Raw genomic sequence first — 12,914 nt, forward strand, 5'->3', positions numbered from 1 at the left:
TTAATGTACCAACAAGTGACTTATCAGTAGTTTGAGAATATTTTTTTACAAATTTTTTAAATTCCTTAGCAAAATCAATTTTAGGAAGAGATGACTTTAAATTGTTTGCAACTGTCATTTGCATAAACATTAAACTTAATCTATTCAATGTTTCCTAAGCTTTATATAAAGTTTTTTCATCATCGCTACTTTCATCAATAGTAGCAATAGGTTTCTCAATTTGGAGTGTCAAATCGGGATCCAGAACACCTAAATGAAACTAGACTTTTTCACTCCAATAAGAGAAATTTAATCCATTACATAAAAGATCAAAGAAGCATGCAAACGAAGTGAAACGGGTATAAATACTACAAATAAAATTAAAATTCTCATACATTAATGTTTTGAGTTATACAAGTTATCTCATTAAATTCAAATTCAAAATAAAACATGAAGTACATTACAGTTACTAAAATATACAACTATAAACAATAATTGGTAACTACATATGCACTAGTTAGATCTATGTTGTTATCTTTGGATATGCAAAGTAAAACTAATAGAACATACTAATTACCACAATCATATTTGCCAATTATAAGAACTATTAATTAAACTTTGGACTAATCCTGAAACATCTCATAATGCAAACTTCAATTTACCTATGAACAAATATCATTGCATAATCTTAATATCCTCATTAAACATAAAAGTTTGTCGGTAAATTAAAATAACGATAAATTATAATTTAAAACTTATTGACATTAAGATTAATCACTTTAATGACTAACTAATTACATAATATAAAATTTAAATTATAAACATTTAAATCATCATAATATATAATTTGAAATCATTCCTTGATACATTATAAACCATGAGTTTCTAAATTTAAGATTTTAACAATATGTTAAATCAACACTCTTTGATAGAAAAACATGGGTTTCTAACCCATGCTCTAATACCACATCTAAGTCATAATTACATTCATAAAGAAATAATTGAATATCAAACTATCATGCCTATAAATCTTAAATTTTATGTTTTTCACATAATTTGAAGATAGAAAACATATCTAGATCCATTGTATTATGAATTGTACAAAACATATAAAGAATTATGAAGAAATTTGGAGAATGTTGATTTCTCTCATTTAACCCTTTTCTTGAAGATGCAAAAAAACTCAAGTATTTTTAGTAATTTTGTTGTTTTGTTGTAAGGGGTAGAGAAAGAACTAAGTCCTATTTATAGTGTTAATTTTAACTTTCTATTAAAAGTTATATCTTTACAATGAGTCATATTTTTTTTATTGTATATAGTCATGCTTTCATCATAAAAAGTTATATCTTCTCATTAACTAATATAATTTTGATATTGAAAACATTATTAAAATTAATTATCTTATCAAATAAAAGCAATTATACTAGATAAAATAAATGTCATGTGAGCTATAAACATGTCTGAATGCCGGATTATTATCCAGAAAGTGCAAAATGTTTCTTAATTTTTCAGTTGTCTACACCAAACGATATATTCTGACTAAATTAGCACAGCAATTTAAGGAAAAGAATAGCAACACTCATAACCACCACACAGTGCAATAAAAAAACAATTCATGTAGACTTTTTCACTTTGTGGCTGTTGAAGAATATGTCGGGTCTTCATCAACAATAATTCTTCTTGAGTGTACTTGTTTGCCTCATTCTAATAAAATAAAAACTAACCAGTCAAATTAGAATATCTGCGTTACTCTGGTCTATGAAATCCAGCTACAGTTTTTCTTTTGATCACCCTAGAGTAAATTTCATCAGGATTTCTAAAGCATCTTTCTGTTTGAGTCTTTGTAATGCAAACACATTAGCAAGAAAACATAGTCATGAAACTAACATATGAAGAAGGAAAATACAGAAGCCCAAATTAAATAAAAAGATCAGAATGGCATACGTGAAGTCTCCTCTTTCTGGTGATAAGCTTAGCTTTAGCACGAACAACATAATTCTTATGCTTCTCAAGAAGCCCATATTTCGTCCTCGAATGTCCAACAACAATATGTATATCCTTAGTAATTAATTGATTAACAATCTCCAATCTTGTTTAATTGGTGTCGTATCATTTCTAGATGTTAGTTTATATAATTATTTTGTTATATAATATTTTTTATATCATTTCCAGTGATTTTGTCTAAGTCTTCTTTTACCTTGAATGAGTTTGCGGCTAAAATTATTCCTTTAAAAGATATTAAAATTTATCTTAGCGGGGATGTAGAGATTCCAAATTTTTAAATTTTTTTTCTTTTTACAGTTTCCCATGTTTTTTTTTTGTCATGTACACTAATTATTTATTTATTATAGAACCATTAGAAAATAGATATAAGTACAAAGTTTTCTTTTAAATAATCGTAATAGTCTTATTGAATTTGACCTCTTTCTTCTTGGTGTATATCTAAAAAAATTGTTTTCTCTTATATTTATTTATTTTAAGATAAAATTCTTTTCTTAATAATTCTTTGTATATTTCAATTTTTTTTTTATCATATTTAATTCTGGTATATTTTTGAGAGAGTTAGTCATTTGAGAATGAGTTGGAGACATTTCTTGCGAAACCCTTCATCATCTCCTTATGAAAGTGTTTGGACTAAATAGCACAATCTCGAAATATTTGAAGAATTATTTATTCCTTGAATATTTATTCTTATAGAGTTAGATATTGGAATTAAGCAATATGAAAATCTTTGTAGTTTATAAGTTTGTTTAATTTTTAATCATGACGCCTCACGAAATTCCAAAAAATTTCATAAAAGATCTTTCAAATAAAGATAAATTTGTACAAGAAATATATAGAATAATTGACCAATTAGGATTAGGAATCTCAAAGTCAAATCTAATTATTCCGGACACTCTTCAATCTGTCTCATAGAAAATGGTTGGTTTTATAAAATAAACAAATTCTTTTGTAGACTTGACAAACAATTCACTACAAATAAATAAAATGAATTGGAAAAACCTCAAAAAATTTATTACCCTAGAACTTTGACATCTGATCTTGTGTTAGAAGAATCACCATTAATTTAACCAAAAAAAAAAAAACAATGCTAATTCAATTTATGAATGGAACATAGATGAAATGTCTAACTATATTATAATTACAATATTACAACAAATGAAAATGGTAAGCAATGCCTAAAAAGCAAAACTCAACTTTCAAATGAAATAGCCCATTTATTAATTGTTGATTTACCAGCTCCTTAAAAGCTTGGTGGGACAGTTATCTCAAAGAAAAACAACAAAATTTAATAATGAATGTCGTAAAAGTTGATGACAATGGAACACCAATTTTAGATAAAGAAAGAAAAACCATCCAAAATGTCGTAAATATTTTGATATTTTGCAATCACTTATCATTTTGTAACAGATCTTGTGATTATTAAAGATAAAAGTCAAGCGTCATTAATGAGCTTGAAATATAAAACTCTCCACTATTATAGGTGATATAAAGAAATATTCTTCATAAGAGTAATGCAAATGTTAGATAGTGACAAAGTTTATTAGAAAGTCAAATTCTTAACAAGATTACCAAATATTTTAGAAGAAAAAGTTAGAGAAGAAATTAGAAAACAATATGATGGAGTAATTTCTTATGATGACTTACTTTATGTTCAATTACATAGTTTTGTGTAAAAGGTTAGAATGAAAAATATACAAAGATGAAAAATTAGTCTACCAAAGACAAAAAGAAAAAAAATCAATTAGGCAAAGAATTAGGAACATTTTGTGAATAATTTGATTCTTAGCATAAAACCCATACCTTATAAAACACTAGAAAAAATAAAAAATACAAAGATTGTAATGGCCAATGTTACAAAACAAAATCATATTTTGAAAGAAAATTCACAAAAAAAAAGAAGAAAATATTCCCCTAAAAAACAAAACAAAAAGGAATAAACAACAGTAACAAAACCATATAGACATTATGCATGCTAGAGATGTGGAAAATAAGGTCATACTTTTAAATATTGTCAATCAAGCAAAAAGATTAAATAATTAGAATTAGAAGAAAAAGTTTTAACCAAGATAAAAACGCTAATGGTGGAATCTTCTAACAATGAATTATCTAAAAAAAAACACGTCAAATTCTAGTATTCAAATAGATGAGATATAAGATTTAAGTGAAAATAAAATAAATGTTTTACTAAAAGATCAAGAATTTTTTTTTTTTTGGGTAAGTAAGATAAAGAATTCTTATTAGAAGTAGTAAACAAAATTGAAGACCCTAATCTCTAAAAAAAAATTAAGAAAAGTTAAAATCAACAATTGACAAACATATAAAGAAAATAAAAATTTGCAAAGCTTATAGTTTCAAAGATATTTTTGACAAATTTGAAAAACATGATAAAAAGAAACCAATCATGGAAGACTTGACTAAAGAAATCCAACTAATGAAATATGAAATAGAGAATTCAAAGAACAATAAAGAATTAATTCATAAATAATTAATTCATTAAGAAAAGGAAAAGAGAAATAAGAAGATATTGAATTTGAATAAGAAGAAGAAGAAAATCAAGAAGAATTTCTAAACATATTGACACTAATTTCATACAAAAAATGGTATATAAGAGTAAAAATTGTAATAAAACAACCTTAATTTTAGTAAAAGATTTATCAAGAACAATGATTTTAGGAACAACTGTCATAGAATTGATATAACTATTCATAGTTGATGAAATCGGAATCAAAATCAATATAATAGAAGAAGCAATAATTTTTGAATTTATTCACAAACCAATATAAAGAAACCTTAACATACTACAAGAAATATCCACTACAAAAAAAAGGGTAAATGATACTATTTAAAATAAAAAAAATATATACAATATTTCAAAGATGAATTTAAACAACAAAGAATTGAAAACCAACTCCAACAAAAAGAAATTTAATAAAAAATTTTAAACTTAAAAACTAAAATGATAAATCAAATAAGTTCTTATATCCCGAATGCTTTTTGGGAAAGCAAAAAGCATATTGTATGATTACCCTATAAAAATTTTTTCGATGAAAAATATATCCCCACAAAAATATGACCAATCGAAATGAATGTTGAGTTAGAAGAACATTATAAAAAAGAAATTAATAAGACCAAACAAATCCCCATAGAGTTGTTTAGCTTTTTAAGTCTAGAAAAATGCTAAATTAGAAAAAAGGAGTCTCAATATTACTAATAAATTACAAACATTTGAACAAAACCTTAAAATAGATAAAAGACCCCATACCAAATAAAAGAAATTTATTACAAAAATTGTGTAATGCTAAAATATTCTCAAAATTTGACATAAAATCGGTTTTTTGGAAAATTCAGTTTGATTAAAAGGGTAGATACAAAATTGCATTCACGGTATCATTTGGCCAATATGAATTGAATGCGATGCCATTTGGACTAAAAAATGCTCCATTAGAATTTCAAAGAATAATAATTGAAATCATTAATCCCTATTCAAAGTTTTTAATTGTATACATAGATGATGTTATAATATATTTATTTGATATAAGTCAACATTTTAAACATATTTGAACATTTATCCATTAAACAAAATGGATTAGTAGTTTCAAAAACAAAAATAAGTCTTTTTCAACAAACATAACATTTTTAGGACACAATATACACAACGAAACAATAATACATATCAAAAGATCAATAGAATTTGGAAATAAATTTCCTTATTAAATAAATGACAATAACCAATTACAAAGATTTTTAGGAAGTCTTAATTATGTCATGGATTTTTATCTAAAATTAAGCCAAACATGTAAACCTTTATATTAGGTCTAGGTCAACCCATGACAAGTCGACCTGACCCAATTTATTTTAACTGTCAAGGGCAGTTGGTATAGGGGAGTTATTGGCAGTTGGACATCCATTTAAATGTTCAAATTGCCTCCCTAAATGAGAAGACAATATTTTTAATAATAGAAGAAAAATTCTTCTTCTCTTGGAACCTAAAACACAAAGAGATCATGCCTCCCAAAAAGAATATAGTATGTGGGCAAAAGGGTCATGAAAATGACTCATGTCAACACCTCGTGCCTTATTCGAATGAGTTTCATCACAAAATCGAAGTTGGGTATGCAAATTTATGTTTACAGTATTTAGAAAATTCAATTTGGCATGAAATTAAATGTTTCCAACAATTGTATCAGAAAATAGGTTGTGAATATGTCATGTTTTCTATGAATTAAATTATGTATTCTATGATTTGAATTTTGATTTTGTAATTAAAATTATTGGTAAAATTTGTTTTGGGTATGAATTAAATTCGACCAAAATTGCATGAAATTAGAGATTAGAAATATGCTAGAATGATTGCTGGACTTATTATACATGTCTTGAATTGAAAAATCGCATCAAATTTAGCTTGAATAGATGGATTCAGAGTTAAAAGTTGTGACCCATGTAGCATCGTGCAAGCCATCATTTTGTCAGATTCTGACTATGTTGGAGGCTATCATCGGTTTGAAAAGAACGATCAATCAGAGAGCTTCAAAAGCCCTATGGTCTTGTCATTGATGGTTGGTCGAGAATAGTGAATTGGACAATGAAAAAGTTAAGGTTTCATCAACGGGTTGATAAAACCTTTTGGTTAATAGGCCAAATTGGTCAATGCCCAATTGGGTTAGTTGATCGGTTAATGGCAGTTAACAGTCAATTTGTGATCACCAACGTGTGTGAGTGCGTGACAGTCTTCCCTAACAGTTGATGACATGTGTCACTCACTCCTGACATGTGAATGTGTATGCATGCACTACTTCAGTGTGTGCAACATTAACTTGATGTATGAAGGCACGTAGGACCATATTTTCGCATGTGATAATGTGTGAGCAATTTTTCTTAGCAAGTTATGGTGCTTAGTAATGTACGAGAGAATATCCACTATTTTGACGTTATTCCCAAATTAATGAAATGCAAGGTAGTTGACCGACTACAAATTTCATAGAGGCTTTATTCTAGATAAAGTGACTATGAGAATGATACAAATTGATGAAATGGTCCTGGTCATAATAGATAATATATTTGTTGTATCGTATACTTTATATATGTTAAATGCAAGAATTCTGAGATTGGTAAAATTTAGTGAAATTCACATCCAGAATCAATATTGGCACAATTAGATTAAATTTTAAAATATCAAACATTTGAGTTATGGAAGATGATTGAGAATATAGTGAACTTTCAATTCTGTGTCTTATGTGAGATATTTTCAATTTTAATACGTAATTACGATAATTCATTTGTATTTGGTTGTGTTGATTGAGTTGTGTCTAATATATATCTATTTGATCTAGTTAACCTTAACATTCTAGGACATGAAGACCGATTTGAATGAGAATGATACTAAATAGCGATAATTACAATGTAACATTTAATAATGCACAATATCCTAGATAAGCAAAAAGCTTTAGACTAAGGGATAGGAACTGAATGGTGCCTTACACAAATGTGATGTGGACGTATGTTATGCATGTAAGAAAGAAGACTTACGTCACGTGATATCTTGACTTGTTCCATGAATAACGATTTGGTGTACGAGTATTAGTAATACTCAACTGCATATGTCATAAGTATAGTTTTGATAGAAAAGTTCGGAGGAATTATAACCCTTAAATGAAGACAGTTGATCATTAAATTTGATAGAATCTCATATATGATTATGGAACTGAAGTCAGCTAGGTGTAACCTAACAAATGAACAATAGGTTCATATAACAGATCGATCTCTTCTCAAAAGTGAGAGCGTAACCTAACAAATGAACAATAGGTTCATATAACAGATCGATCTCTTCTCAAAAGTGAGAGCGTATGATGGTACATATGATCCATAATAAGAATATAAAGACTTTTGTTAGTATTTCTTACCACATAAAACTAGAGGATAAGAACCCATGAGGCAATTAGACTTAATACTCATACATGTGTTATAGAGTCGAGTTCTAAAAGTTTCAAAAGTAGGCTAAGTCCAAGTAGGGGAAAAAGATTATATAATGCTCAAAGAACAAGAACAAGGAATTGAAACGAGAGAATGACAAATGTATTGGCAGAAGAGATAGAAACAAAATGAATAGTTACAATAGAAGCAACGAGAGTTATTTTGCCAGTGAATGAACAGAGATGAAAATGATCTTATCTCATTCTTCATAAAATGATAAAACTTTATTTTCCAGTATTGTGATATTAATTGAGTATTATCTTACATAAATTATCGGCTTAGAAGCCACTAAGTAGCTCATGATAGAAAATCTTTAAATAGATTTTTGTCAAATTCTAAAGAAGGTGAATTGAATATATGTAGGCAACAACACAAGGGTTGTAGCAAGAGGAATTGATACAGGCAAATGAGTTTTACAAGGTGGTCGAATCCTTTACCTATATGAAATCTAATATACTTCAAATATTTGACGAATCTTAGTCAAAGTACTTGTTCTTCTTAAAATAGGATATAATTTAAATTTCTCTGGGTGCTTTATCAAAATGTAATAAAATTGACTTTTATAGATTTGGTTTGTTTTGTTGGTTGAATGGTTATATGGTATTTGTCACCCTTCATTAGGATAGTGTTAGTTTTCATTATTTATTTCTCTTATATGTATAGATATGAATGCAAATATAAGACATGCCTGATTAGGGCACGTTGGCCAAGATAGATTGAATAAATTAGCCCATGAAAGTTTATAAGGAACTTTCACATAAATAGAACTATTTACGTGTGAGCATTGCCCAACTGGAAAAGCTACTAGAAAAAAAAACCATTTAACCAAGTTGTAAGAGATTGACTTTCTTTGCAATTTATATGCTTAGGTATATGTGTTTTCTATGAATGTAAAGCTTGAGAAAGTATCTCATATTTCATTATTTGTGTTGATGACTATTCTCGATTCAATTTTGTCTACTTGATTTACCATGAGTGAAAAGTAGTAGATTGCTTTAGACACTATATATATAATGAGGTTGAGAATCAATTAGACAAAATGAATAAGAGTTTTAAAAACTGACCGAAGTCTTAAGCATTTATCTGAAACGTTCGAAGAACTGAGTAATAAAAAAGGAATAGTATAATGATAATAATTCCAAGAACTTCGCAACAAAATAGTGTAATTAAGAAGAGTAATTAAACTCTATTGGAAATGGTTAGGTCAATGATGACATAAGCAAAACATCAACATCACTTTTTGATGATATGACATTAACTACTTCTTATGTACCTAACTGAATACCTACTAAATCAGTTGCTTTCACTCTTTATGAGTTATGGTTATATGGTAAACCTGAGTGATTTGATTGCAATCTTAGTGGTTAGTAATGTTTATCCATAGTTTTTCTCCATAAGTTTGAAAAACTAACACCAAAAAGAAAAGAATGTACTTTTATCAGATATGCTGAACATACCAAGGATTCTACTAGAAGATTAATTGAAATTATATTGAGAGATACTACGTTCATAGAGGATATTTTTCCTAATAAGGATGATATTGATAAAAGGTTTTATTTGAATAAGATGAGAGAAGAATAAGGATAGGTACATCTTAATGACCATTAGTTGAGTCTTAAGAGATAATACCTATACTTATTTCAGACAGTTGGAGCAAATGCAATTTAGCTCTAAACTATTTTAGATAGTGAGAACGATGATCCTCAATTGCTTGCTTCGTCCATCTCAACTTAGTAAAAACATTAAGATTAAACTTCATTCTATTTTGGAATGGATGTCCAAAAATACTTTATGGACGTTTTGAATTGAAAACAAGGTTTTCATATCCACTCCCCAAGATGATGAAGAATCTAAAATCATAAAAGAAGTTGTCTCATTCCTTGATAAGGAAAAATGGTAAGATGCTTTAGAAGAAGAGATGAAATACATAAAAAACAAACCAATTCTAAGTTTTGGTTGACTCACAGTTATGTTGGAAACCTATCAGGACAAATGGGTTCCTCGAATCAATCGTAAGGCAAATAACTTAATAAATAGATATAATTTTGTCCTATAGCGAATAACTATACCTAATGAGTAGGTATAGATTGTGAAGAAAGATGTTTTTGTCATTTATAAATTTTGCTTTAATATGGTTGATTATAGTTATAGTAACATAATTGAATTTAGAATTACATCAGATGAATATCAAAACAACTTTTCTTAGTGGAGAACTTGGTAAAGAAAGTTACATGAAATGAGGTATAAATCTTATTATTATAAGTCTGAAGTGTAGAGTGTGCAACCTTTAAGAACATTATATGACCTAAAACTATCATCTAGACATTAGTACTTGAAATTTCATAAGACGTAATTTCTTATGACTTTAAAATGATTAATCAAAACCACCATGTCTATGTGACAAAGTTTGATATCAAATTTGTAATTCTATCAATGCGTGTGATGATGTGTAGATAGCTAAAAATGATTTGAAATATGTGATGATTATCGAAGGATGGTTTTCCATACTTTTGTCTAAAGGATGTGGGAAAACAAATTATATATTAGAAATTGAAATCTAGAGGGATTGTTCAAAGAAATTTTTGACTTTATCATAAGAGTATAATGCTTAAAAGATTCTAGAACAATCAAATATGGTAAACTGTGAACCCGTTAATACTCCTGTGTCAAATGACGAATTATTAAGCCAAGAGATATATCCTAAAACTTAAGATGGAAGCAGAGAAATGTCAATGATTATTTATTCAAATGCCATCAGATGTATTATGTATGCTATGATACGTACATGCCTAAACATATGTTTTTGGTCATCGGGCTGGTTAGTCGATATAAGTCAATATTATGAAGAGCACTGAAAAGTTGTTTATAGAATATTAATATATTTAAAAGGCTATATGGATTTTTTGTTTATGTGATTAAACATTGAATTTGCGTTTGATTTAGCTATTTAGATACCCATTAGAGAAGTAATTTAGACCAACGCAAATAATTTTTGGCTATATTTTCTTACTCTTAAAGAGCTCATATCTTGAAGCAATAAGAAACAGACATGCATATCTTTATCCACAATGGAGGTCGAGTATATAGCCTATTCAATGATTGTGCAAGAAACTATTTGATTAAGAAAATTATTCGTGAATTTGGATAAATAGGACGATATTGTTAGAGTAATAGTTGTTTATTGAAATAATCAATTTCAAGTATTACAGGATACCCAAACATATCGACACTAGATACAATGTTCTAAGAGACTTTATTTCCAAGAGGGGAATAAGTGTACAATATAAATCTATGCATAGTATGATCACTAATCTTTTGACCAAGATTGTTTTAAGAAAAATATATCTTGTATATGTTGAATTTCTTGAATTGCCTTAGATTAAGTAAACTATGATTGATAAGTTATTGGACTTATATATTATACTAGTAACACAATATCTAAAACCATGAATTTAAGTTTATTTTTTATTTGAAGTTGTGCCCCAAAATTCTTAGGTTTTCACTGCATACATATTATTTTTAGCTCAACAAGATTATGACACTAGATACAATGTTCTAAGAGACTTTATTTCCAAGAGAGGAATAAGCGTACAATATAAATTTATGCATAGTCTGATCACTAATCTTTTGACCAAGATTGTTTTAAGAAAAATATATCTTGTATATGTTGAATTTCTTGAATTGCCTTAGATTAAGTAAACTATGATTGATAAGTTATTGGACTTATATATTATACTAGTAACATAATATCTAAAACCATGAATTTAAGTTTATTTTTTATTTGAAGTTGTGCCCCAAAATTCTTAGGTTTTCACTGCATACATATCATTTTTAGCTCAACAAGATTATGTCACATAAATTAGAGATTGACTCACTCACACGAGCAATCGCTTTTAACGTTGAGAAAACGAACAAAGATAAGACATTATTCTTGAGAAAAGTGGTGTTGAGAGACGTGCCAATGTAAGATAAATTTCTCAAGAAAAGATTTACCAAAGTTAAAATATCGCTTTGATGATCAATCAAGATGAGGTCATGGATAATATATTTAAAAATGACTGATTTGGATTCCCTACATCCAAACAACTTATGAGTGCCAGATATGAGTTTTTAATATAGATAAATACTTGCAAGTGTAAAGATGGTTAAAAACTTAGGTTAACTGTTGGGTGTAGCAACTGAATTAAGTTCTATACAGTATAAGGAATGACATTTGAGTAAATACACATTGTAGCACGTGATTCATATCATGTGTACATAAGTAAGACGACTAGTTGAAGTAGTGAGAGGATGAATCCTTACTCTTTCACTATGTGAGACTTTATAAAGATTACTTGATCTTAGTACCCTTTGACTCTTTGTTGTTGTTTGATGTTTACTCTTAATGGTGTTATCTTAGCTTGATGCCTATGGTTATACATGATTCGGTTTACGAAATATGACTAAAAAAACAGCTAAGTTTAAATTGAGAATTTCAAATAGAAGAAGAAAACTTATATATTACATGTGTTCGTTGGTCAGGCAATCATGTCCCTCATATAAGAGAATGGACTTGATAATGGATACATTGAAAAATAATACAATGATAAATGAAGGGTTAAAAAGAGCTAGTGTTATTGAGTAAGTTTGGGGTGTTGCGAGCTTGATGTTTTATTTTGTTTTTATTTGGGTTAAAGTGGCTATGCTATTCCTAACAGATAACTCTCAAATGTAGGTTCCTCACAAGGTCGCACAACACATTTGCAAGTATAAAAGTACTGCCATATGTGATTTTTGTGGATAAGTATTTGGTTTGATTCTTCTATCATGTGTGAGTTGGTATAAGAGAGTTTTTGGTAGTTGGACATCTATTTAAATGTCCGAACTACCTCTTCAAATGAGATGACACTATTTTTAATAACAGAAGAAAAATTCTTCTACTCTTAAAACCTAAAACACAAAGAGAACATGTCTCCCAAAAA

General features: G+C 28.1%; 1 pseudogene; it reads right to left on the minus strand.

Annotated features, from left to right (window-relative positions):
• The window catches only part of LOC123198107, a 59,671-nt pseudogene that overhangs the window by 5,251 nt on the left and 41,506 nt on the right, over positions 1 to 12,914 (minus strand).

The sequence above is a fragment of the Mangifera indica genome, chromosome 15, assembly GCF_011075055.1.
Source record: "Mangifera indica cultivar Alphonso chromosome 15, CATAS_Mindica_2.1, whole genome shotgun sequence".
Classification (NCBI taxonomy): Eukaryota; Viridiplantae; Streptophyta; class Magnoliopsida; order Sapindales; family Anacardiaceae; genus Mangifera; species Mangifera indica.